Below are 6,000 nucleotides of genomic sequence, written 5' to 3' on the forward strand. Positions count from 1 at the left end.
GAAGTTAAGAAGGGCCATCCCAGCCCCTTCAGCATCTCTCTCTTACTGGATATTCCTGACATTTTCCTTTGCCAGTGAAGCTATGGACCTATCACTTGGGGACTGTGAGCTTTGCAATTGAAAAACCAAAGTCCAAAATTTACTACAGGAGAAACTGGAGCATTGTTTGCAAGGAGAATGGGAAGGAAGGAATTCAAACAGAATTTATTTATGGAGGTCCCAGGTGCAGACGCTCAGGTTTGCTTTATTCTGACCACAGGAAATGCTGTTTCATGCTGAAATTCCCTAAATTGAATTCTTTATTTTTTCTCTCTAATTTTCACTTTTGATGTTTTTAAATACAATATTTAAGAGCTAAATAACTCGCCCTGACCGGTTTAGCTCAGTGGATAGAGCATCGGCCTGTGGACTGAAGGATCCCGGGTTCAATTCCAGTCAAGGGCATGTACCTTGGTTGCAGGCACATCCCCAGTAGGAGGTGTGCAGGAGGCAACTGATCGATGTTTCTAACTCTCTATCCCTCTTCCTTCCTCTCTGCAAGCAATCAATAAAATATATTTTTTTAAAAAGAGCTAAATAACTCAAAACAGGTCATAGGTTATGTAAGCAAGACCCAGCAGCAGAAATAAGAATTAGCAGTTTTTCTCTATACACTTCTCCCACCCACTAAATGTACTATCCTCAGCGTGGTGCTTCTTATCTTAAAATGTGTGTGTGCGTGTGTGTGTGTGTTTCTTAAGCAATACAAAGTATTGTTGTTAGTCTTTACACAACTCTACACTGGTAACTTGCTTTTCTCACTCGGCATTCTATCTGTGAGACCAAGCACTTGGAGGAGTATAGCTCTCATTCACTTAGAATGCTGTATCATATTCCACTGCATAACTAGACCCCATTTATATATCCATCGCCTTTGGACATTTAAGTTGTCTCAAATTTATATGTTGCTCTTAAAAGTAGTGCCATGGTGCAGGTTTCTGTAATGTTCTGTGCGGGTTTTCAGAGTGAAATGGCAGGATCATTGGGCAGGTGCATCTTCAATTATATTAGAAAATCCCTGACTTTCTCCACATCTGTGTCCTTTGAACGATAAGGGTTTCCCACTTCATGTGCTTGCCAACATAGTTGGTAATGTCACACTGTTACATGTTGCTAGTTAAGTCAGCCCAATGCTGTAAAAGCTGTCATCTGATTTTATTTTGCATTCCACTATTTACTACTCAGGTGGGACATCTTTGGCCAAGTGAGTGTTCTCTGTAAGAAATTCCTTCTCGCCGAAACCAGTTTGGCCCAGTGAATAGAGCGTCGGCCTGCGGACTGAGGGGTCCCAGGTTCGATTCTGGTCAAGGGCATGTACCTGGGTTGCGGGCATATCCCCAGTAGGAGATGTGCAGGAGGCAGCTGATCGATGTTTCTCTCTCATCGATGTTTCTAACTCTCTATCTCTCTCCCTTCCTCTCTGTAAAAAATCAATAAAATATATTAAAAAAAAAAAAGAAATTCCTTCTCATATGTTTGCCCTTTTGCCCACTTGGTTTGTCTTCCTCTCATTAATTTGTAGAAAACTCACTGAGTTCTACCTTTGATGTCGCATGAGGGCACGTCCCAAGGGACATGCAGACGTGCGTCCTGGCCTCTCCCTGAAGGAGCGCAGGCCAGCAGTGCCTCTTCCTTACAAGACAGGTGACGAGGCCCACTTCTCAGAGGTGACATTTGGGAAACGTCCTTAGCAGAGTGTCTGAGGTTACAGATCCCCGATGAACCAGACTTCTTTATCATCATCTTCTCACCAACTCCTCCTGTCGCAATCTTTCCAGTTGCAGATGTTTTTGCAAATATTCTTAGAAGCTTATGCTGTTAGTCACAGGGATGGGTCGTTTACGCTGTTAGTCACAAGCAGGTGAGGGACTCTTCCCATTGGTTGATGTTTTTAATGAAGTGAAGCAACTTCCGCTGCAGGTCATCACCTCCTCTGGAGAGCAGGCAGCAGCGTAAAGCAGTACCCTGTGTGTTCTGGAGGCATTGCTCAGTTCAGGTTTGTTGACTTTTACCTTCAATCTATTTGATCCTCAAACCAGGATATCATACATATTCAGAAGAGTTGCAAGGCAGTTATTTATATTAGAGATTGTATACTCTGATGTGTATTTTATACATAGTACCTTTTATTTGTTTTAACTAAACATCAGCGATTTCCCAACTCTAAAGAGAGAGTTTACAGTGAGAATGAAGCAGAAATATGTTTGCGTGTCGTGGTCAAATCAGGCCGGGCCGGGAGGTCGGGGCTCCACGAAGCTCTCTACACCTTAAGGCTCTCCCTCCTCACATTTTTCCTGAGACACTTGAGAATACACAGCAGCAACTCTATAGCATCCTTTTGTTGCTGAAATGAATGAACTTCTAGAGATGTAAGAAGTACAGGGGTGACAGAAGAATAATGCTAAAAACATTTGGTTTCCAGGGGTTCTAGGCCTAATTTCTCCCTCAGCTTCCATTCGTCAGTCCATCATTCACTCACGTATTTGTACAGTTCCTCCAATGTGCTGGGTACTCTGTGTGCCAGAAGCCACGCTGGGAAAGAGGCAGCCCCCTCAGAGCTTGCAGTCTAGAGTTGAGCCTGTGGAGTGGGGAATGGGAAGGTGTAGGGAGGGGGGACACTGAGTAAGAAAATTTAGAAGATTTCAGGTTTCTCACTAAGATATGGAATCTGGTGAAGGGGTAGTGAGGGTGTTGGGAAGGCTTTCCTACGTAATTGACAGCGTAGCTGAGGCCTGAGTGATGAGGAGCCACCAGGTGGATGAGCACACGGATGAAGAGCTCTCCTCACAGAAGAAACAATAAATCTCCGAAGGAAGAAAATTTGGAAAATTTAAAATAATAGAAATGAAGTCTGTAGAATACAGTGACTAAGAAGGAGTGTTGATGGATACAGTCACTGAGGCAGGAGGAAGCCCAGTGCCTGTGGGCAATAAAAAGAAGATTGGATTTTATTCTAGGCAAAATTAAAAACTACTAGGCAATTTAGAGCATAAAAGAGATATCATGCTGATGATTAAAATCTCACTAGAATGGCGAGTTACAAAGACTGACAATACCAAGTGTAGAGAACATGGAATGACGGATGTTGCCACGCAGCACCTAGGAAAAGGATTTGGTATTATCTACTCCAGCTAACTCAGCCAGTCCCTGAGGGATACACCAGATAGAAGTGCATACATACTAGTATATTCAACAAAAGAGATACTTGCTAGAATGTTCATGGCAGGAGTATTCATAACATTAAAAAACTAGAATTTACCGGAGCAACCAAGATGGCGGCATAGGTAAACACCGGAGTTTGCTGCCTCGAACAACCACTTCAAAAATACAACTAAAAGATGGAACAGACATCATCCAGAACCACAGGAAGGCTGGCTGAGTGGAAATTCTACAACTAGAAGGAAAGAGAAAAGCATACCGAGACTCAGAGGAGGCGCAAGGCGGAAGTAAAATACTAAGGTGCGGAGGTGCATGCGGAGCAGGCTGGCGGCTGAGGGCTCGGTTGTTGTTTTCAATCGGGAGGGAGTCCCAGGCTCTGAGCTCCAGTTCCGGGTGAGTCTCTGTGGACCCAGACTCATACGGGAGAAGCGGGACTGTCTGGCATCGGTCGGAACTCAAGGGCAGCTTTCTCTCCGAGGGGCTTGCAGTGATTACCGGGACATTGAGAAGCAGAGCCTCTGAGGGTAGGACTGAGAGCAGCCATAACTGCTAACCCCACCCTGTTGATCCCCTGGGACCCACCCCACCCAAGCCCTGCAGGGAGGTTTTTGCTGGATAGCCTCAGGCAAAGGCTAGATTAGCACCTCCATAGAGATCCAAGAGCCAGTGTACCCAGAGGTCAGAGTGGGACCATCCAGTTTGCAGCTCTGTGGAACCATAAAGGACACACTCAGGGGGCAGACTCAGTGAGCACCAAAGCCCCATTGAAGCAAGTCTTGCCCCATAGGATGTCTCCAGCACAGAAGTTCTCCCACTGCAGACACAGCTGATTCTCATAGCTAATTGGCCTGGAGGTCAATTCCTCCCAGTGATTCCTACAACAATCAAGGCTTAACTACAACAAGACTGTGCACAAAGACCACAAGGGGGTGCACCAAGAGTGTCCTCCTCAGGTAATTGGGGAGGCTGAACCACTGGGCCCTAGAGGACACTTAGCACAGAAAACCACTTTATCAACACAGGGAAGCATAAAAAATGCGGAGACAAAGAAAAAGGACACAAATGACAGAAATGGAGGAAAGCAAACTACTGGATGTAGAGTTCAAAACCACACTTTTAAGGTTTTTCAAGAATTTTCTAGAAACTGTCAATAAACTTAATGAGACCTATAAGAAATCTAATGAGACCCTCGAGGTTGTGATAAAGGACCAACTAGAAATTAAGCATACACTGATTGAAATAAAGAATATTATACAGACTCCCAACAGCAGACTAGAGGATCACAAGAATCAAGTCAACAATTTGAAATACGAAGAAGCAAAAAACACCCAACCAGAAAAGCAAAATGAAAAAAGAATCAAAAAATACAAAGAGTGTAAGAAGCCTCTGGGACAGCTTCAAGCGTACCAACATCCCAATTATAGGGTTGCCAGAAGAAGAGAGAGAGCAAGATATTGAAAACCTATTTGAAGAAATAATGATAGAAAACTTCCCCTACCTGGTGAAAGAAATAAACTTAGAAGTCCAGGAAGCACAGAGAACCCCAAACAAAAGGAATCCAAAGAGGACCACACCTAGACACATCATAATTAAAAAGCAAGAGCTCTTCCAAAATGGCGACCAGCAGGAAGGTAGGGAGGGAGAGAGTGTGAGAGCGCAAGGAAGTGATAGAGGAGTGTGTGGACGTGTGTGGTGTGTGTGTGTGTATGAGCTAGGGACAGTAAGATCCTGCAGGTCTTCTAAGGGGCTGCTAAACCAGGCGGCGGAGTCCCGCTCCCTGCGCAGACACTCCTGGGCAGCCAGCACAGGCACAGCGACCACGCCATCTTGGGAAACAGAGCTGCTTGAGACTAGGATCCTGGCCTCAGCACCACCCAGTCTGATCTCAGACGCATACCAGGACCCTGCAGCCACCGGGGACAGAGACCTGTGACCACAGCTACAGATCTGCGGACACCAAAAGTTCAGAAATCCCCGCGGCAGATCTGTGATTAACAGAGCCCATCCCCCCTTCCTGAAGGCTTGTAGGCAATGCCAGAGTAACTAACTGATAGACCCACCCCTTGCCGGGGCCTCAGAGCTCCAGGAACTTTAGCCTGGAAGTGCGCGAGCACCTTGGAACTGACCCTACTCGCACTGCCAGCTTCTGAGCCCTGGGCTGGGAGCAAAAGCGCGAACCCCAGGAACTGAGTGAGCCTAGGTGCACTGCTGGCTTCTGAGCCCTGGGGTGGGAGCAATCGCGCGAACACCGGGAATTTGTCCCACATATCACAGGCCCAGGGACCCCGATTCTCTGGGCAGGTGGCAGCACCAAGCACCAGGGACTTGACTGTGTTTCTTTTCACCTGCGCCTGAGATCCTGATTTCCTGTGCATTCATACTAAGCCAGTGACTCCAATTCCTGGTGCAAGGGCACACAGGGACCCTGATTCTCAAGGCAAGGTCCTGCGAAGCAACAGAAACTCTGATACTGGATTCTGGGGAACTCTGACTCCTGGCGCACCCTAGGAGGCTCTGGTTTTCAACACGCTTCAGGGGGGTCTCTGTTTCAGCACGGTGCAGGTAGGGTCCCTGATTCTAAGGGCGCGTATGAGGCCACATTGAGCGCTGACAACACTGACTCTGAGCGAGCCTGGTTCCCACCAACCCACAACAACAACACATCTTAGTGTCAGAGCTCTTCAGTGACACTAGGGTGGTGGGAGTCTCCCACTGCACACGGCCCAGGCCCACGCAACTCGACGTTTGAACCATCGGGAGATAATCAGAATGAAGAGACGAACCAACACCCAGAGAAAAGAC

Source organism: Myotis nattereri (genome assembly GCF_964212035.1).
Source record: "Myotis nattereri genome assembly, chromosome: 10".
Classification (NCBI taxonomy): domain Eukaryota; kingdom Metazoa; phylum Chordata; class Mammalia; order Chiroptera; family Vespertilionidae; genus Myotis; species Myotis nattereri.